At 44.9% G+C, this 22,498-nt stretch overlaps 1 protein-coding gene and 1 pseudogene across 1 annotated transcript in view; one reads left to right on the top strand and one right to left on the bottom strand.

Moving 5' to 3' along the window:
- The window catches only part of Pde11a (phosphodiesterase 11A), a 327,936-nt gene that overhangs the window by 184,366 nt on the left and 121,072 nt on the right, over positions 1–22,498 (top strand). The gene's annotated exons all lie outside the window — the stretch shown is intronic.
- Positions 9,397–9,792, bottom strand: LOC125394939 (small ribosomal subunit protein eS12 pseudogene; annotated as a pseudogene).

The following is a 22,498-nucleotide window of genomic DNA, read 5'->3' as shown; positions in this document are numbered from 1 at the left end:
TAATATCAGGGAATTTTTGGATCCCCGTGAGCCCATCCATACACACCCTACAGTTAGATATACATTTTTACACTTGATTTCTTAAATATAGATAAGTCAAAATAATTTATCACTGCTATAATCTGAACGTTTTGGAGGCAGAGGCAAGAGGATGAATGGAGGGCAGTCTGGACTACATAGCCAGCCTTTGTCTCCAACAAACAAGCAAACACAACTGTCAGAACTTAAAACAGATTATGAACTTAAATATATGTGTTTGAGTGTGTGTGTGTGTGTGTGTGTGTGTGTGTGTGTGTGTACATACATGGGAGTGTGTGTGTGTATTTTTACAAACTTTTCCTACCACTCAGGGGAAGCCTCTGAAGACATGTAGCCTAAATCTGCTCCTTCCATGCATTCAGGCATCCTAACAAGAATCACACTCTGACCCTTGCATGCCGGCCCAGATCCACAAAATTCTAAAGAACAATTTTCCTCTCCTGTGAATCTCAAAGGCCTGTTTTGACACAAGACCTATTTTTCCCCAGCATCTTCTCTATAGATGGTACCAAAGATTTTGGTTTTATCTAAGAAAAACTTAGGAAATGGGGGAGATAAAATATCAGTGATGAAACAGTATGGTAGAATTCATGTGCACTCTTCAAAATGTTCTCAATACCAAGCTAGATGCTAGAGAAAGAGAAAGCTCAGGGAACATTTGTGGTACTTACATATTTAAAAGACATAGAATTATTGCTATGTAATTGATCTGCACACTTTCCTCTTCCTCTTAGACCTGAATTCTGGAATCACAGAATTTCATGATTTATTTTTAGTGCCTAGCAGGATCCTTAGCACAAAGCAAACATCTGTGGGATAGTTCTTAGGTGGAGGGATGGGGAAAGGAAAGATGATAGACAGAAAACATTGAGGTAAGGGGTTTGGAGTAGTTCTCCCGAGAAAGAATGGCTGTTTTCCTAGGAAACATGTTGATAGCGAGGAGCAAAGGCAGCACCTGTAACCAACAGGCGAACTGAAAACTTATAACCAATGCATAAGAGTCAGTACTAAACTAGACAGGATGACTCGCGTCTTTAATCCCAACGCTCAGAAGGCTGAGGCTGGAAGAGTTCTGTGAAATTGAAGTCAGTCTGGTCAACACAATGAATTACAAGCCATTCAGGGTTACAAAGTGAGATCATGTCTCAGAAAGAATGGAAGGAAGTATATGATAGAAGGAAGGGAGAGAGGGAGAAAGAGAAGGAAGGAAGGAAGGAAGGAAGGAAGGAAGGAAGGAAGGAAGGAAGGAAGGAAGGAAGGAAGGAAGGACGGAAGGAAGGAAGGAAGGAAGGAAGGAAGGAAGGAAGGAAGGAAGGAAAGGAGATGGTTCTAGTGGATAATGCACTAGCCATGCAAGTGTGAGGGCCGGCGTGTGAACCCCAGAACCCACATGAAAGCTGGACAGCTGGTTGGGTTTCACAGCTGCCTGTAATTCTGTCTCTTGAGAAGCACCTGCAGCACCTCCCTTAGGCAACACTGCTGACTAGCTCAGTTGGAACTGATGAGCACCAGATTCAGCAACATTGGGCCTCCAATGTGCATACAAGTACACACACACACACACATCTACACCACACACACATGCAACATGCATGCACAGCCCTAACACACAAGCTCACTACTAGAGCAGGAAGGTCTGTATGCTGAACTGTTTTCATACTGGGACTCAGTTGTGAGAATTAAATGAGATGATACCCGGGAAGGCTTTAATGAATAGTCAGTAACCGTGTCCAACAACAGTAATCACTGTGTTCATAAGTGCAGTAGCGCGTTTAGTGCAGAGATGCAGTTGGGAGAAGGAACAAAGGACATGAACAGGAAACAGCAAGTGTTGCGGGTGCTCCCTTAACTCTCAGCGGACTCTACCTCCAGGCACCTCGCCCATTGTTTTTTGCACCTGCAGCTATGTAAAAACAAACACGCCAACATAGCCTAGAGCATTCCCTACGCACGTCTAGTCCCAGGTAGACCTCCTCATGCTGCAGTGTTAACACAGAGAGGAAACATCCATGCACCCCACCATTCTCACTCTTCAGCACCTCCTCCTGTGTCGGCATCCTGTTAAGAGGCTAGAAAGACAGGATTGAAGTGTGAAGGGCCAGGTGTTCCCAAACAAGAGAGTCACAGCCATCCTCTCTCCTAACACCCACTCCAGCTTCAAGGCCAGTCCCTAGCCACAGTCTTCGAAGGCGAAGGCTTCTTTGTGTCCCCAGGGAACGTCTTCGTGCTAGCGCTGCCCAGTCCTTACAAACTGTGACCAACGCTACCAACATTTCAGATTATGAGAATCTCACCCTTCCAGGAAGTTGACTTCTGTTGTTAATTTCTTTTTCTTTTTTGGACTTGCTTTCCTGCCAGTCAAGGGCAGCTCTCCCTGTTAGATCCTGTTACTGCCACCTTGCTGTCCCTCTGACCCCTAACCAAACTCCATGTCATTGGGAGCCAAATCTTGGTGACTGTGATTGGCGGACCCTACCCTATTCCTTTTGGTCTTGATTCTACTTGAATATTTTCCCAAGAAGGTGGTCTGTTTAGTTCTTTTCTTCCGTTGTCTCTTATTTTTCATTAGCAGCAACAGAGATACAAGGCAGCCATCCCTCAGCCCCAGAGCAGTCACCACCTTAGAAACCTGTCTTTCCTGGAAGGAAGCACGTGTGGTTCTGGGCCTAGGGAGTTCACAGGAGTGTCTGTCTCCTGGAGTTCAGGGGACAGCACAGTGCTGTTCTGTCTTTTAAGCATCTTTTCCCCCAAGGGAAGAAGTAAAGTAAAATGCTTATCTCTGAACGTAGGTGTTTTTCCAGTCAATCCTTATGAGTGGTGTGGGCACTACCTCCAAAACACTCAGATCCCCTGAAGAACTGACTTTTCCTTCTTCCTTCTTCCTCTTTTCTTCCTTCCTCCCTTCCTTTCTTCCTCTTTCCCTCCTTCCTTTCTTCTTCCCTCCCTTTTTTCTTTCTTTTTTTCTTTCTTTCTTAACAGAATGTATGGCTTTAATTTATTCTACCCTCCTCTAAAAGCAGCTGATTTCTGTGCATTTAATGCCAGCTACTTTTCTTATTGATTTAAAACATCATATCAAATTATGCAAATTCATATATATGTATATAAATTTAAATATATTTTTATATATTATTTTGTTCCACTGCTCTGGAAAAATCCTCCTCCCAGACTACATTGCTTTAAGGATACTTTGAATATCTCTAGTGTTTCCTACAGAAGGAGGCCAGTGACCTCAGCCAAGCCAAAACCAGGCAAGGTTGGCGACAGCCGGCCCTCACGTTTGCACACGTCTGGTGGGCGACAGCCAGCACTTACACTTGCACACATCTGGTGGGCGACAGCCAGCACTCACGTTTGCACACGTCTGGTGAGCGACAGCCAGCACTCACACTTGCACACGTCTGGTGGGCAACAGCCAGCACTCACGTTTGCACATGTCTGGTTCTAATTTGGGTTGATTCCATAGCTGTAGATCCTGAATACTCCAAACATGTTCTTAGTTACTTTATATGGCAAATGAGCATTAGAAAGTACATTAACAGTCAAGTAAAATTACGTGGGGACAGTGTTTAGAAGCAGTATGCAGCTATAACTGGCGTTCTTGGTCCTCCCTATCCGTTGGCTCCACATCTGTGTGAGAAAGATCTTAAAAATTCTAACTGTGATAAACAATACACACTTCTCCCCCTTGCCATTCTTTCCTAAATAACATAGAAGAACCACAACTGTCTACTAGCACTTACATTACGCCACTTACGGTAAGCACTGTGGAGATGGCTCGACCTATGTGAGGGGTTATAGCTTATACCCAAGTCCTGAGCCATCTTAGAGAAGGTGCTGAGTATCTGAGGATTTGGTCTGGGGGCTGGGGAGTGAGACCACCCTCTCTTAGAGCTGTGGAAGGGAGCTGTCCTTATCAAAAGTTAGCTGTTTGCACTGACTATCTATCATTGCATTACTATCTTTGCCCTCTTTGAATTCTGTCTGCTCACCCTCAGATTATTTTAAGGCCATGCTGGCTAGGGGCCTCAACTCCTTGTCTGTTTGATCAGGCAGATCAATTCGTGCTTCCAGTTTGAGTTTTAAATAGATTAGCCTTTCCTTCATTCTTTGACTCAGGCTCGCAAGTTACATCACTGTGCGCCTGGGACGCAGCAGTGCACCTTAGCGCCACTGCACCTGGTACCCGCGGCCCTGCACCCTAGCACCACTGCACCTGGTACCGCGGCCCTGCACCCTAGCACCACTGCACCTGGTACCCGCGGCCCTGCACGCTAGCACCACTGCACCTGGTACCGTGGCAGTGCACCCTAGCACCACTGCACCTGGTACCGCGGCCCTGCACCCTAGCACCACTGCACCTGGTACCGCGGCCCTGCACGCTAGCACCACTGCACCTGGTACCGCGGCAGTGTACCCTAGCATCGCTGCACCTGGTGCCGCGGCCCTGCACCCTAGCATCGCTGCACCTGGTACCGCGGCAGTGCACCCTAGCACCATTGTAGGTGCGATTGTCCTAGAGCACTCCCACTTCTTCCAGGCACGCCCAGTGCCTATCATCATGCCGAAAGGTATGACCTGGAAATAATAAACTCACATCCAATGGCAAAATAACCAGAGAAAGACTTGGCACGGCAGGGAATCTCTTTTCATATCCCCATGCTGGTAACATTGGCTCTTTTCAGCCAACAATCCACCAAATGGGAAAGAGAGAAACGTAAACTACATGTCTCTTACTTTTCTGGTCTTTAAAATGAAATGACTAATATAATACCTAGATTTTCTTTAACAATTGAATTATCAATCCAATTATTTTAGTGACTGCTTTTCTTGAATTTCTCATAATTGAGTTTTAAAATCTATTGTTAAAATCCTTTTCCCTAAATATGTAATATTCATACTGCACAGCTCTCAGATGCTCTTAAAGCAGAGTGATGGAACAAAGGAAGAAGTTTGGAGTCATTTTAACAGATTTACTTTTGTTATCTTGATTTCCACTCTGTACAGCAGCCAAAAGCTCCAGAAAAGCTGTGTTTCTTTGGGTTCCTATTTTCCCAGAGCAGGGTCTTAAGAACAAAGGGGAAACTTTACCTAAAGGTCAGAAAGCAGAATTACAATAGGAATGTAGATGAGGAATATCAGGTCTTCATTTGGAACATCAAGAATTGTTCTTTAGGGTGCCCTTCACGGTTATTGCAAATGAAGCCTTACCTGATGCCAGTGAGAATATTTCCAGGGAGTAGAAGTCTGGTTGTTAAGGGAGGCCTCATACAGTTTTACGATCCAAGCAAGGAGCGGAACGAGGGTCAAGCAGAGTGAGCAGAGGCGTGTGCAATCAGCAACCAGGTGCCCTTTAATGTTCCTCCCCAAAGCCTCTCCCATCTATTTCCCCTTTTCCAATTTCCACAACAACCATTCTACTTAAGGGTTTCATTACCCCTTGGCCGGGCGATTGTAATCCCCTTCCTCTTGTTCCTCCTGAGCCATAGTTTGGATTACATCACTCACCCCCGCCTGGACCTTAAATCACTCCCCTATTACCTATCCAAATACAAATGTCCTGGCCTCCGGGGCCCTTGGAAAATCTCATACCAAACTACTCTCCTACCTTTGGCTCTCATTTCTCTCCTCGGAGAATTGCATGCTACTCACACACTCCAGCACCTCCTGGTCTGCAGATTGGCCATCTGCTCGTCTGCCTTGTGATCCCTAGTGTCCCCCACCTTCATTATTCCCTGTTCCAACTTTGCCTCCCCACTCCGAGCTGTCCGTGGTTCAGAGCTTGAGTCAAGTGTCCCTTTGTCCAGTACGATGTATGTAATTGTCCTTTTGTCCAGTAGTATGCCTGTGCGTTTTCCTCTGCCTGTGAAGTATGTGACCATGCTCTATCCCCTCACCAACACACACAGCATTTTCTATGCAATTGGTGCTCAGTGAAAACGGATTGAATAAGTGACCGCATTTGTGCTGCCTCCATGTGCTCTACCAGAACAAGAGTCCGGGGGAAACGTTGACTCTTTAAGACTGATAGCAAAGGGAACGGAGTCATTCTTAGTGGACATCTTGGTGCCCTCAGATCGGCACAGCACTGCCTCTGTGTTCTCCGTACTATGAGTAGAGTTGGCTTTGTGGGGAAGAACATGGGGATTAGGAATGAAGACCTCTTTCCAGGTATCGTGTCCCATGGGATCCCTCCTTCTTTAAGAATTAAGGAGTCAGCCTGGCTTCCGGAAGCTGGGGGAAGAGATAAGATCCCAGTGAGGAATCTCCTAAACACCAAGGAAAATTCCTGTTGTTGGGACGGCTAGGACGTGACCAGATGCTGCTCTCTGCTTTCTCTCACGCTTGTCCTTCCCACTGAGCCGATCTTCACCACTCCTGGGCGGAGCTCTCAGACGGCACACATCTTCTGATACACCGGGGTACTGGGTGTCTGTAAACACTCTCTTTTCTGCAGTTAGGATAGGAGCCTGTGGCCAAGAGAGTTTACAACGAGTTTCTTTACATGTATTTTCTTCCTTCCTCCCTGCAAAGAGACTCAGGGCAAGGGAGAAATGGGGCGGAAATGCAGAGCCTGCATGAGCGATGCTGTCCTCACCCAACAACCGGGTATCTGAACCACACACCTGTATTCTCTGTTCATCATACGTTGTTTGCACAAACTCTAGGCAGCTCCATGGTCAGAACTCTCTTGCTAATGATTCCTGTCATTGTAGTTGTGCCGCTTGTGACAGGTTCTGACCTCGAAGGACCCACACGTCCATCCCTCTCTGAGGCTCAACTCATTGCTCTAAGCAACCGACTAGCACATGGTACTTTCTCATTCCTTTATAATTGTGGCAAAAATAAGCATAACATGGAATTTGTTGTTCTAGCCACTTTTTAAGTGTACAACCCAATGGCACACAAAGTGCTTCACCCTGATGCAAGGGCCTCACCACCATCTGTCTCCCGCCCTGAGACTACATCCACCGCACATTAACTCGGTTCCCTGTAGCCCATGGCAACCGCCCTTTCCCTCTGCCTGTGCCTCTGCCTGTGCTAGGAAGATCACAGATACGGAATCACTTGGGTTCCCTCTGGCTAACTTCATGTAGTTCATGAAGGACGCTGCCCTAGCTGCTGAGGATTCAGCGGTGAAAGACAAAGGTTGTTTATGATACTCTGGGAGAAGACAAGAGTAGGTAAAAAAAATGCCAAAAAAAGTTCATGGCTGCGTGAAAGCAACAGGTTGTTTCCATAAAGGGAACAGCGGGCTACTTAATAGAAAGGGGAAATGGAGAGCCGTTCTGGTGCATTCTGAAGAGGTCTGTGTTAGCTTTTGCTGCTCCGACAAGCCGCCTAAGGAAAGCAGCTTAACGAAGGAAAGGTTTGCTTCAGCTCCCGGTTTCAGACACTGCACTGCAGAGTCTCTCGGCTCTGTCACTTTATACCTGGGACAAGGCAGAATATAGACACGAAGAGCCTGTGGTACAGCAAGGGTCTCCTCATGTAAGTCCAGGAGCCAAGAAGAAAGAGGGAAGGAACAGAGACCAATATCCCCGTCAAGAGCATTGCCCCCATGGCTTCCTCCTCCAAATAGAGCCCTCTCTCCTAAACTTTCCCCACCTCCTAATAATGCCACAACTGGGGTGTTTAACCCATAAGCCATTGGGGGACATTCCAGCTCCAAACCATGGCGGGACTTCCTTGACACGGAAGGGCTTGGCTGCCTTGTCTCTTCTTTTGCTCATTTGGTGAGTTCCATCCAAACCCATTTGCCTGAGTGATCTTTGCTCCAGTTGCAACGTGGCTTTTTCTTCTTGCATATTATGAGGACTAAGTGTCTTAGTCAGAGTTACTATTGATGCAACCGAGACACCATGACCAAAAAACAAGGTGGAAAGAACAGGGTTTATTTGGCCTACACTTCCACATCACTGGTCATCATTAAAGGAAGTCAGGACAAGAACTCAAACAGGGCAGGAACCTGGAGGCAGCAGCTGATGCAGAGATTTTGGAGGGGTGCTCCTTACTGGCTTGCTTCCCCTGGCTTGCTCAACCTGCTTTCTTATAGAACCTAGGACACCAGCCCAGGACTGAAACCACCTACCATGGGCTGGGTCCTCCCCCATCAATCACTAACTAAGAAAATGCCTAACAGCCAAATCTTAGGGAGGCATTTTCTCAGTTAAGGCTCTCTTCTTTCAGATTCCTCTAGTTTGTACGTCAAGTTGACACAAGACTAGCCAGGACACTGAGCATGAGATCCGGGGAGGTAATGGCCCTTGCCTGAGGTGACCGTCAGGGTGCCATCTCATAGGTTTTCAAAAACAGAGTGTGGCCCGACTCACAGCCTTTTGTGTATCCTGGGGCCTCTGCCAGTCCACTGGTGACCTCTGCATTCCCTTTGGCCATATGCTGAAAAGGAGAGCGAATTGGTGACTGCAGTCCCTAAGAACCTAGCAAGGAAGGCAGACCCAGTGTGATCCTTCTGCAGTGAAATGGTGTTTTTCCCTCAGCCAGGAGCCATTAAATACATATGGGTCTATGCGGCTGGTTTGCCACGGTTCTCCTAGTGCTTCCTCCGGACATGGCCCACAGACTGTGTGCAGGAAGTGGTTGCCAAACGAATCAAGTAGAAGTACAGGCGATGGGCGGTGGTGGCGCACGCCTTTAATCCCAGCACTCCAGAGGCAGAGGCTGGTAAATCTCCGAGTTTGAGGTCAGCCTGGTCTACAGGGTGAGTTCCAGGACAAACAGAGCTGTTACACCGAGAAGCCCTGTCTCAAAACACCAAAACCGAAACAACAACAACAGCAACAGCAACAACGCAAGTACAGACAGAGAGTACCGTCATGAAGTACAGCGAGCGCCCCTTTCCAGCGCACACTCTGGGGCAGAGCTCGTGGGCACCGAGAGTAAGTTACTCACAGCGTCTCCTGGCCCCAGCCTCATTCAGGGCTCTACTTTCTGGAACTCCACCAAGAGGAAAGTAAATTCCTCAGCAGGCAGGGGATGGGGAAAGGATTAATTTTCTGATTAGCACAGCTGCCTAGACTCCGGGGAAAGCAACAGAGAAGGAACAGCGCCCTCGTGGGGCTGCTTGAAGAACAGCTCTTTCCTGCCTTGAAACGCTGCAAAGCCAGGAGTCCTTTCGCCCCTGTATCACTGCGTCTATCTGATAATTGGTAAAAATTCTCAGATTCTAGATTCCGTTTAAGAGAGGGCTTCTATGTTTTCACTTAGGTGTTGTGGAAAGCAGGATACCTACATCAACGTTCAGTCAAATATTTTTTAAGTAAACTTTATCTTTAGAACTTTTTTTTTTACTTTTCATTGTATTTTGTTTTTAAACGAGCCAGAATTTCTATTTATTCATTTCTTGCATTTGAAATGCTCTTCCGTGACATCCTTGGTCCGAGATTCTTTGTCATACTCCTTAACCGTTCCGTAACGATAACCGACATTTTACATAGCTTCCTCTCCCGATCTGTTTCACAGAGGTCTCCGGTCACCTGGGTTCCCGTTGTCATCAGCCTTACTCAGGTTGATTTGGTGTTCAGCACAAGGTGCCTCCACCAGCTTGACATGCATAGGCTCATCACAGTTGGGCTCCAGCACACAGAGATGGGCTTGGCGCTTATCTAAGGCTTTGGCAGCTTCCTGTGTGCCACATGCTAGGCCATCGTGGCTGAGGGTGGAGTTCACCACCTCCTGTAGAGCGGTAATGACGTCCACCACACCTCCAGCGGCAACGCCTTCCGCGGCCATGGCAGTGGATTACCAATGAGACCGGAGCATGAATGCGCTTCGTTGTATTTTATTCTAAAGATTTATTTTTAACTACGTGTCTGTGTGTATGTGCACATGAATACAGGTGGCCACCGAGGCCAAAGGATGACATTGGATCCCCTGGAGCTGAAGTTACAGCTGTTTATGCGCCGCTTGGTGTGGGTGCCGGGACCCGAACTCAAGTCCTTTGGAAGAAGAGCAGGCACTCTTAACTGGAGCCATCTCTCCAGCTCCCTACACTTTAAAATAGTCATGTGTTTTTACTAATTGTTTGCGAATGTCATGCATATATGCGGTGTATAGAACAGTTTCGCAATGATAGAAAACTTGGAGAGGTAATGGAGGGCCCTGTATGCCCTGCTCCCATTGCCGTTTAACATCTTACATTAGCGCAGTATGTTTGCTGTGGTTATAGACTGGCATGGCTGCCTGACTGCTCACAAGAGCCCTGATTTATTAGCCTGACTTACTCTTCACCAGAACCTTTGCCTGTTCAGGGTCCCGCGCAAGATTCCCGGCTGCCACTAGACATCATGTCTCCTTAGGCTTCTCTTGGCTGTCAGCATTTCATGACTTTCCTTTTTAAAAACTCATTTTTGTTGTTATTTTTGCAGAGGGGTGAGTTAGTAATTTTTCCTCTGAGAACTTCACACCACTCTTGTATCCACACCATTCTTGCCCCTCGTCTCCCCTTTAAACAACTCTCCTACTCCCCAAATTCATGATCATTTCTTCATGTCACACACACACGTGCATGTATGTACACTCATGCACACACGCACACATGCACACGCATACACATACGCACGCACGTGCATGCACACACATGCACACACGTGCATGCATGCACACATACACACGCATGCACACATGTACGCCCCCTATACAACCGACTTTGTCCGTGAAGTCATGTGGCAGTGTTTAGGAGCACCACCGCCAGGCATTTTATACAGCGTCTCCACTGGAATTTGCTGCTGTTTTCTCAGGTTAGACTTGTGATTCTGGATGTTGCTGAGGAAGGTCACAGACAATGGAGGCTGTTTTCATCTCACCAGGTTAAGGATGCTGTCCCGCCAGAATGACTTACACTATTCTTGACCTTAATGCCTGGCTGGGTAGAGAATGTAAGGTTTCCCAGCCATGGAGATGCTCTGTTTGGTTTCTCCTTTCTTAATTGTAGTCCTTGGATGGAATTCTGTACAGAGTAAGTTCCATTACCTTGATAGAAAACTATCAATATTAATTACTTACTATTCATTCTCCTTACCATCTTCCCAATTTTCCATAAATCTCTTTATTTATTTCTCATGCTTATTTTATATTTTGGGTTATAACCCATTATTGCTTTATTTATCCGATACTTTCTTTTATATCAGAGCCTAGTGAAGTAATTTCTTTTTTTAATTTTTTTATTTAAAAGTTTCTTAATTTTGCATACCAACCACAGCTTCCCTTCCCTCCCCTCCCCACCTTCTCCCCACCCATAAAGTAATTTCTTAACAACAAAAGGATTGATGGAGGCTGGAAGATGGGCCAGTCACTAAAGCATCTACACAGAAGCAGGAAAACCTAAATTTGATTTCTAGAAACCAGGTGTAGAGCTAGATTCAAGCATAAGGTTTCAATCCCAGTGCTAGGACGTTGGAAACGGTGAATCTTGGGACTCATTGTCCAGGCTAACTGGCAAGTCCCTGACTAGTGGGAGACCCTGTTCTAAAAATATAAGGTAGAGAGTGTCTGAGGAATGACATCCAGTGTTGAATTCTGGCCTCCACAGGCACTGCACACACACACGCACACATATACATACATGTACACACACACACACAGAAGTTACAGATGTTGGAAATGAATGTTGCATTTCTAATAATCCTGTCATCGTTTATGTATCTCTCAAACACTTCAATAGGATCCTTGAGGCTTGCATGACATAATCACCAATGTCTCAGTCACTGTTTTATTGCTGTGAGGAGACTGACCAAGGCAATCCTAATAGAAGAAAGCATTTAACTGGGGACTGGCTTACCGTTTCAGAAGCTTAGTCCATGGTCATCACAATGAAAGTATGGCAGCAGGAATGACAAGCATGGTGCTAGAGAAGTAGCTGAGAACTGCATCCTGATCTGCAGGCAGAGAGGGTGAGCCTGAGCCTGGCATGGGCTGTGGAAACCTCAAAGCCCACCCCCAGTGACACACTTCCCCCGACAAGGCCACACCTCCTTATCCTTCCAAATAGTGCTACTCCCTGGTGACTGAGTGCTCAAACACATAAGCCTGTGGGAGCCATTCTTAAACCATGCCAGTGACAACTCACCTCCTGGATGCTCAGAACTTGTCCTTGCCAAACATACTGGGTACTTGTGAATGCCTCAAGATATGGTACAATGAGTCACAGAATCTCAGGCTGGAAGAGGACAGAGGCAGGGGCAAGTGTGGTTGCTGTGCTGTCTGCTGAGTTTAAGATAGATGTTAAGTACCACGTGTAGACTGAGCAACTAATTCAGAGAGCTTTCTCACGATAGAGTTTCAGAGACAGTAACTCTCAAGTGACAGGCAGCAAGCTACCCAATTCTGAAAGGCCATTCTCAGCACGCTCCAGAGAAAAGGGAAGTCACAGGTGAAAGTGGGAAGGACTGGGGTGCTCAGCTGTTGGGGGCAACCCAACTCCTCTGTACACCAGGAGAGAGGCAAGCAGAAGGGAGAAAAGGGTGGGTCACAAAAGATGCTTGTGCTGCGTGAAGGGACTTGAACTTGATTCTAATAGTGGAGAATGACCGAGGAGCCTTCAACAGAAGGGGAGTGTGATTCACTTGGCATTTTAGAGGGATCATCTGCCATCTACAGAGAGATTAATGTCGGTGCTTTATAAACACAGCCATGTTTCTAACAAAAAGTCGACTGTGTTTTCATTTTATTTCCTGCTGAACGGCATTTGGTGGCTCTCCAAAATCAAATCCATCCTTATAGGATTTGTTCTCGCCGCTGTGGTCTAACAAATGTGCTTCAGGACCGTGGACCGAGTTCCCAAACACAGCAGATGTTTGGAGTAATGAAACACGGTTCCCATGGAAACCTTCGGAAGTAACTCTTACTCGGATACACGTGTTCTGGCATGTTTGGAATTTTTTCCTTTGGTGGTTTATGTCTCTTGTCTTTGGTTTTGTGGTGTGATGTTTCGGAGGCTTGTAAAAAGTGCTTCGTTGTTTGGGTGCCTCTCTTTGCCCCCAGCACTGTGTGATAGACCCATATAGAAGGATCGCATAGACCCTTTCCCAAAGCAGCGTGGAGACAACAGTAAGATTCCCACCTGATAAGGGAGCAGACAGAGGCTCAGTAAGGTTGAGAAGCCTGCTGGGATGGGCTTTATAGCCCGTATTACTCAGTCGACTACAGGTCCAGATTTGAACTCACATCTGCGTGTCAAGGGCCCCTGTTGTTCATCTGGGGTAGAAAGGGTTGTTTGGAGAATGTCTTCTCAGTTGCGGGGCTGCGCTCACCCCTGGAACCGTGATGGCCGTGATGGAAGTGGAACAAGAGCATCTTTAAGGTCCTGCTTTGCACAGCAGGGGGCGCACTTCTGAGTGGGAAGACGAGGACAGTGACTACGGACACCCGGAAAGACCCTTTGATTTAAAAGCTCAAAGAGAATGAAACCCCCGTGGAAACGCATCCACTTGCTCTTCTTGAGCTTTCTTGAAAAGCACTAGCTTTTGAGAAGGGACCGTTTTGGCAAGCCTAATGCTTTGGAGTTTACCGTGCAGGATCTCGGACTAAGCCAGGTTCTCCATGATGCTCCAGCAACTCAATCCGAAACGCAGTCCTGTTTAAATCTAATTTCGAGTCTTAAATGAGCTGAGTCAGGTTGGGAAAGCAAAAAGCCTCTGTAGCAGATTCGCCCTGCCTCGCCTTGCAGGCTTACCTTGCTGTCATGAGTTTGTGAAGCCCGAGTTTGCTCATCCTAGGAGGAAGCTGGCATTCGCTCTGGGGACCACGTGGAGAATCATGGTAGCATTTTATACCAGGGCAGAAAGGGCATAATGCTTTCCACAGGTGGTAAACCGTAAGAGGATTCGAGCAAATGAGACCCTGAATAAGAGTTTGGCACTGCCTGCCTCCCTCCTTCCAACCCCCTCACATTACATGAGGCTTCACATGAAGTCTGTACAGTGTAGTATGCACTTTACACACTGTTCATAGTCCACAAACAGCCTCATGCATGATGTGGCATGCACATTTTAGTTGAATAAAAATAAAAACTGAATTAAAAACGGCCCCCCAGTTCTGGCTCTCAGCACATTGGAAGCTGCATCTTTAGACTTTCTTTCAGACTTCCTTTCTTGCATTGTATAATTTTTCATCATTGTTACTAACGATGCCTGAGAAAAACAACTTCGGGAAGAGATTATTTCTCTTAGCTAGTGGTTTCAGTGCAAGAATGGAAGGCAGGTAGACAGTTCACATCTTTGAGGAAGCAGAGAGGGACAGACAGAAAGGGACCATGGACAGCCTGAGAACCCACCCACTGTGACTTCTTTCTCTCCTCTAGGCCCCCACATCTAAAGTTCCCAGCACCTCCCCAAATTACACCACCAACTGGGGGCTGAGTCTTCAATACCCGAGGTTTTGGGGAAAACACTTCTGATTCAAACCATAGCGATCAGCCTGGTCCCTCCTTCCCTGATTTGCTCTGGAGGGAAGTCCCAGGAAGGACGCACAAAGCCCAGTGTTCCAGGGTGTTCTGCTGTAATGTGCAAACACTGTATCTCTCTAAAATGGTAAATCACTCCGATCGCCCTTTTGATTATGCAGGAAACTCTAGGGTGATATGATATAAAATACAAATACATGTTCAGTACTGGGATATTCAGAAATATGGTATTAAGTGACATTCGACTACTAATACTTCTAGATACATAAATTTTAGGTTTGGAAGACCTTGGCACATGTTTATGGTTGTTTTAGAAATAGCAATAATCAATCCAACTTTGCTCAATTAGTTCAAGGGAATGCTGTGTTCTCTGCTCTTCATAACAAACAAGAGGAACAAGTAATCAGGGCGTTCATTAGAAAAGCACTTATGAGACATTAATAGGTTTAATAACCTTTATGATTAAAGAGAGCAGCCTCGCTGTGGAGCAGAACCTAAGAAACACTGCAGCTGTGGGAACGAACGCGTCCTTTAAAACACATATAAATCATAGTCCAATATGCATATGTAGAGAGTCACACTGGATCACGCTAAGAATCAATCACAAAAACCTCTTTAATTTCAGTGTTAATGGTTGAGATCCTTTGTGACAGACAAGTAGGAACTTAGAGAAATAGAAAAATCATTACCACGTGAAACTTTTTCCAAAGAAGATGGCTGTCTCCTTCCTCCTAATGACATTTACATGATAGAGACAAATAGAGATTTCCTGACAGTTATGTAACAGAGATAAGCCAGCCCTTACCTGTCTCTTACAGTATATTTTTATGAGTATTGGAATGTGTTTAATAAATGAAATAATATCTAATAATCAAACGATATATGTTAAATATAAGCTATCTAATACGCATACACTTTAATCTCACTTGGAAGTCTTATCTACCAAACACAATCTTTATAATACAGAAAGGAATTTGGAAGTAATAAAAACATCAAGTAAACCACACGATCCATATAGTAGAATTCACATACTGGTCTCCTTGGCTACTGTTTTAGACATAATTCCACTCACAATTCCAAGTTGCTCTTTGTTTTGCCCATCCTTCAGGGAACCCATTTGGACTCATCATCAAGTGGTTCCAACTGGTTCCTTTCAGGGGCCCGAGGTAGGATTACTCTTCCTCTGTGGTTGAAGTGAAAGGGACCTATAGCTAGTTCTGTGTGGTGGTTTTAATAAGAGTGGTCCCTATAGGGAATGGCACGATTTGAAAGGGTTACAAGGTGTGACCTTGGAGGAAGCATGGCAGTAGGGGTGGGTTTTGAAGTTTGAAAGGCCCATGCCAAGCCTCTTGTCTGCTGCTGCCTATGGATCAGGATGTAGCGCTCAGCTACTCTCCAGGACCAGCCAGCAGGCCCCAAGTCCCCCAACACGATGATAATAGAATCAGTCAGCTCTATTTTAAGTCTTTAGGGTACATATCCATTCATTGATAGTTTCCTTACATCAGGAGGTTGAGGGCAGAAATGGGTAGAAGGAATTAATCATCACCTTTGGTCATTAACCAAACCTAGCAAGAAGAGCAAGCACACCAGCCAATAATAATTGGGCTGCTTTGGTCTTGTTGCCTGATCTTAAAGAGTTCTGCATTTAAGTCTGTGCCTTTCTAAAACTTTAGATTGTCTTCTTGTGTTTTTCACCTCACAGTTATTTAAAAACTCATTTAGTCTGACTTTGCTATTTTCAAAGCTTTGTTTCAGCTGTAATGCACTCTGCGGCCTATGAACACATCTCCCAATATTAAGATTAAAAGAATTGAAACTACATGGGCCTCTGGGATGCGAATGTTAGTCATTAACTTGAGCTACAATCCATGCAGCTCCTTAGGTGAAACTCACAGACCATGACTGTGAAACATAGCCTTGTATTTGTTTTTATTTATCAAAGCTCTGTATAAGCTGTCCTTATTATTATCATATTAAACAGTACAGCTTAAGGAGGAGTCACCTTCTTGACAATCCACAGGTAACAGAATGTTTCCAAGAGATAAACACACTCTATTACAGACAACGGAGATCTCTCCCTACAACCACTCACACCTTGCGAGATAACAGAGGAAGGAGAGGTACAGCCAGCATGTAAAGGCACAGCAGAAACAAAAGACATTCTGGGGTTTAAAGTCCCATTGCCTTGTGTAAACAAGATTGGCACATGAGAGGATTCGACACCTTGAACTTCAATGCTACTTGCTGCTCCTCTGGCCTGGCCCACAGCCGTGCACATTCAGTAGGTTGATCAGATAAAACGGAATGTGAAAGAACTTAAAGCTAAGCTGTGATTTAAACACAGCCAAGATTTGCATAGAGGCTTTGCACCTCTGTGGCTTCTAGAGGTTTAAGGTCAGCCTTTCCTAGATTTTTAAAGGTAAAGCTACCTGAACACTGAGCTCCCTGGAAGGAAGAGGCAGCACATGCCAGGGAAAGTTTGATCCTGGTCTGTACTCTACACATCACTATCCAGAATGTTGTGCATCTAAGCATATAAAACTGCTTTATTTTGCTCACAATCTTAGGGGTCCAGACTTCTAGAGAGCTTGGATGGGTAGATTGTTCCATATCTCCCTGGTACCAGCTTAGGGACTTGGATGTGATAGGCTGGAGGGGAATCCATTTCAAGATGGCTCCCTCACTCACACATCTGTAGGGCTTCATGGGGCTCTTTGGAGCATTTTTTCTATCTCTTTCCATGTGGTGTCTCTACCTCTGGGTTTCTCTATGTGACTGGAGCTCTTTACAGGCTAAATGTTCTTTCTACCCAGTGCTTCATGGCTATAGAAGGGAACATTTCAAGAGCCAGAAAATGGAAGCTTCTAGGCTTTCGTGTACTGGGCCCGGAACATCTTTCAGAGCAACACTGTGTATATTACCTTACTAGCAAAGCCATCAGAAACTTTTCCCTCAATGAAGAAGAAGGAACAGAGACCCTGCCTTCTGAGTCTGTGTAAGAAGTACTCTGGGTGAAGATGCAGGGTCTTCGCCTCTAGTGAGTGCACAGGTGCTGATGTTTAGTGACTTCAGAGCAAAGACAAAAGACAATGAAGGGAACAACTCGTGAGCATGGGTCCTGTCATTACGCCTGAGCTGATGCGCACTAAACAAGATAAGAGCGTATTTTAAAACTTAGATTGAGATTTGGATTGTAGTCTTCAATATTACATTTTTAATCTAGATGATGAAAGATTAACTACGGAAAATCTTGGACTTGCTTCCAATAACAAGGAGTGTTCAAGTAAATTGAGGCCCCACACGAAATGTGTTCACCAGTGTATTCCTTATGTTTCTGTTGCTGTAATATGATGCCATGACCAAGGTAACTTAAGGAAGAGAATGTTTATTCTGCCTTACTGTTCCAGAAGGATTGAAGTCCATGATGGCAAAGAGGAGGCAGCGGAACAAGCAGCGGGCATAGTGGCAGGGACAGGAAGCTAAGTGCTCACATTGTGAACAGCAAGCATGAAGCAGAGACAGTTAATTGGGAACGGCTTGAGGCATTAAATCCCAAAACCTAACACCCCCCCACACACTGACATACTTCCTGCAGCAAGGCCACACCTTCTAACCACCCCCAAATAGCACCACCAGCTGAGAACCAAGACTCCAAACACCCAAGACCATGTGGAATAATTCTCATCCAAACCACCAGACTCAGGATGTCAAAAAAGATGCCCAAAGTGCTTACCACAGAGACTTATAGAAGAGCACACCATCAACATGTATTTCTATGAGCTTCACACGTGACCCTTCCCCCTTAGCCAAAAAGCAGCAGATCCTAAAGTCATCTAGATAACAGATCAATATTTTACTTCTTATCCCAGATCAAGTTATTTTTATTCTACTTTTAATTCAAAAAGTTCAAATCCATAGATTTTTAAAAATATGGCCTACGTTTTGACGATGATAACCAATCATGTGGTGGAATGTTATCTGAAGTAGTCCTTTGAACATTTCATCCCATGAGACAACAGGGCAGTTTCTGAAATATTTGCCAATAGAAACCGATCACTCTCAATGCAGCTGTTCAGTCATTCAGTCACCGTGTTTTAAATCCTGTTGTCAACTTTTTAATTCTTCTTTTTTTTCCTTTTTTTTTTTTAAATTCAGGTGTATAGATCTTCACACAGCTAAAGAACATTTCTGTCAGGTCATTCCAAGTAAATTGTCTTCTCTGGAGAGACTGTCGCCTTTCTTAGCTGGAGGATTACTGCTGACGGCAAGCTTTCTTATTTCAGAGTTCTTCAGTAGAAATTATTTGGGCTTTTGTTTCAAATCATCTCAGGAAAAATTCAGTATCCGATTCAGACTTTGCCACCAGAGCTATCAGCCCATGAGTAAATAGTCCTGTAGCCCCCTTTCAGAGGGAGACAGCCAGTCTGGATTCTCACGGGCCTTTGCTCCTCTGCTCTGTGAAGTGGTTCTTCATGTTCGAGCTTCTGCAGCAGTTTGTTTCTCATCTCAGGAGCAAATGACTGGCCATCCAATTAACACTGAAAACAGCTGGGACAAGAGCTCTGCCCTCAACCAAGTTAGGTTCCTGGAATTGCAAGACAAGCATTTGGCTCAGGTCTTGAACCACATGCGGCAGAGGGCAAAGTTTGACACACTAGTCCCATTTTCTATCTCTGCCCATTGCTCTTCTCTTGAAATAGAATTAATTGTCTTTTCCCGCTGTGCAAACTAAACACAAGAGCATAGCTGTTTTCTTCTGCCTTTCTCGGGCTTGATAATGGCCTTATCTTGCTTTTTCCTGTTTTGCTAGGAACTAGTTCAATCCCAAAGTTAATTAAAGCGGTGGGGTTTTGCCAGCAGTGATTTATTTGAGAACTGCAAAGAATGCGTAAGTCAGAGCTCATCAACAAAACTGAGTTACTAGTTTCAACTTCCAAATACTTTCTAAATTAACAGTGACGCAAAAGATAAATTCATCTGGGATAGAAATTTCCTTGTGAAAGTTTAATGTTGGTTCAAGTGTCCCAGGGATCAGATGTTTACTTTCCTATGTAAGCTTTAGACAAATTTTATTTAGCTGACAAAGAAATTAACTACTATTTATATTATGGCCAACCCCTCACAACCTACCAACATTTCTCATAGAGGAAGACAGTGTGGGTATTGTTATTCATTCTTCAATTTTTCTTCCAAACTATTAAGACACATTCAATGAAACTTTTTTACCTGATAAAACATACTATTGTTCAAAATGTGGGCTGCACCCCTATCCTCGCTATGCAGTAGAAAGCTTGGGGAACTCTGTTGATTTTAAAATTAATACAGCCTGGAATTGTAGAAGGGTCCTTTTGCTTCTCCAGGAATGATCAAAGATAAGAAAGTGTGTGCTTTTTATGTTTTGTTAAATTCAGTTCTTGACTATAGAAATTGACTTGAGTTTTGGTCGTTAGCTGTGCCATATAATTTTATGCATATATAAAACAGTCGTGGTTTTCTTTTGAAGACTGACTGGGCTAGAAGTAGTCAGGAATTGCTTCTGTTCTTTCCCTGCAATTTCTGCCACAGATGTTAGGTTAATGAGGTTATGTAGTTCTATTTATTTTTGAGGATCTTTGAACAAAATACCACAGGCTGAATGGCTTAAACACTGGAAATTAATTTTTCCGTATTTCTTGAGTCTTAAGATCAAGTCAAGAGACACCAGTGGTCTGGTCTCTTTTGTAACCTTTCTCTTGGGCTCATGGGTGCTTGTCTTTTTGGCGTGTCCTTACACGGTCACTCCTCACTGTGTGTTGTCTGTGTCTTATGTCCTAAGGTCCTTTTCTTGCAAGCACACCACTCACAGCAGACCGGGTGCACTCTCGTGACCTCATTTTACCTTAATTACCCCCTTACAATCTTGTCTCCAAATATGGTCACGCTCTGAGAGGGAGGGATTCAGTATGTGAATTTGGCCAAGTGAGAGACACAATTCAGTTCCTAACAGAAACACTGTGGAAAATATTCCAGCCTTAAAGCATTTGGTAAACATCCAGATTAAACATCCCAAAGGAAAAGTCCCTGGGAGATGTGGGGATGACAGACAGAAAATGAGTATCTTGGAATTCCACTTAGCTTTGTCCATAGATTTCTTTTAGCCTTGTTGTCTTGGATCAGGGAGAAATTGTTTAACCACGTGATATAGGGTAGTTGGTAGATTGGAGCTTCAGATTAATGATGAATCATTTAATATAAATATACCTCAAACTGTGTAGGAATTCATTGCTGATCTGAAATACAACTTTAGCCGTTTCTGTGACTCTCTTACCCATACTGCTCAGCTGATGCTCATTCGTGGTGTCTCTTATTATTTCACCAAGGAAATATCACTGACTCAATCTGCTGCTAAGGGAAACCAGGAGGAATATGGGCGATAGAAGGTCTTTTCTTTTCAGTGTTCTTCTGTTTGAAATGTCAACTCATCGAATACACTAAGTGACAACGAAGTTTCAAGCCTACTCCTAAGAGCGGGGTATGCATTAGTGATCAAAACTAGAGCTAATCTTTAGTTTCATGGTCTTGTCAGTCGGCCTTTTATTGCCATAAGAAATTACCAGAGGCAAGACTGAGAGCACAGTTGGTGCAAAGTTGCTCAACTCAAGGCCCCTGAGAAGCAAAAGGAGACAGAGGAGAGACGTGAAAGGAGACAGACTATCACCCTTCCAAAGCATGCCACCAGTGGCCTGCTTCTTCCAAATAGGCCCCATGCCAAAGGACCCAACCTTTTACACTGAGCTCTTGAGCGCCATTCCAGAGCCAAACCACTTAATGGTTCCTGAGCTCTGGGTGGGTGGGGGGTGGAGACACCAGCAGCTGAGATGAGTGATGGAGAAAGCATCCTCAACTCGAAGGATGCAAATGGGGAGAAGTGGTTTCTTGAAGTGAATGGAGAGGATCTCACTGAAGACATGACAATCAACCCAATTTCAAAAGCTGATCCCTGCCGGGTAAAATGAGGGGGAGCACCCAGGTGAAGAAGAACTTGGTGTTTGAAAGAGCCAAGAATGTCTCTGGGAGAAAAGATGTGTGCAGATTAGTTTCCTTTTGCTGCTGCAATGAATTCACTGCAATCCAGTGAATTAAAACAATACGAATTTATTATGTTGTAATTCTGGAGGCTGTAAGTCTACAAGAGACCTTACAAGGCTAAAGTCGAGATGTAGGAAGGTCTTTGTTCTACTGGAGATGTTAGCAGTCTGTGTCTCCAGCCTTTCTGCCCTGTAGAGCTAGCCTCATTGCTATGGCCCATCTACTAACCTTCACTGACTGACCAAGCATCACACCACATCATTCTGACTCTTTCTCCCTCCCTTCTTATGCTTGTAAGGACAGTGTGGATACACTAGGCTCACTTAGTTACTTATCGGTGTTAATTCCTTCTCTGGACACCTCTGTTTGCTATCTACCACAATGTGTTTACAGGTAACAGAGATGTCTTATGAGATGGACACAGATGTCTTGTAAGTCAGAGTTGAAGAGCGTTATTCTCTCTAGCATGTGTGGAAAAAATCAACATGTGTGTTTGAAGCGTGTTAAATTTGAGTGACCAGTGAGTCAGCCCAGCAGGAACTCATCATGGTGGTCAATGCGAACGTGAGTGAGACGTGCAAGCACCGATTCCAAACCAGTTCACCAACTGGAGACCAATAAACATAGGAGCCTATGTTCAAACCAACACAGCACTGAAAAAAAATCCTCCTTAATGCAGTCTTGAAACCCTTTAGAACTAAATAACAAGAAGTGTCTGGAGGAACAACGCTGAAATAGCCCTGGGGAAACTCGGGCTCTCTCTATCTTGAGTAACTTGCTCCTCTGCCACTGCTTTTCTGGGGATTGCTAGAGGGACTTGCTACCATCTCCCTAATGTACCATAAGGGCTGGATGCTGCGGAATGAGGCGTGAGAATTCCCTCCTGTCTCCACGGTACTGGACCTTTTAGGAGAAGGTGGTTGAAAGATTCTTGAAGTCATAAAGAGTTCCAACTCTTGGGAGGCT

Source organism: Myodes glareolus, chromosome 21 (genome assembly GCF_982192425.1).
Source record: "Myodes glareolus chromosome 21, mMyoGla1.1, whole genome shotgun sequence".
In the NCBI taxonomy this organism is placed as follows: domain Eukaryota; kingdom Metazoa; phylum Chordata; class Mammalia; order Rodentia; family Cricetidae; genus Myodes; species Myodes glareolus.
Note: the sequence above shows the minus strand (reverse complement) of the source record. Positions and strands in the feature narration are given on the sequence as shown.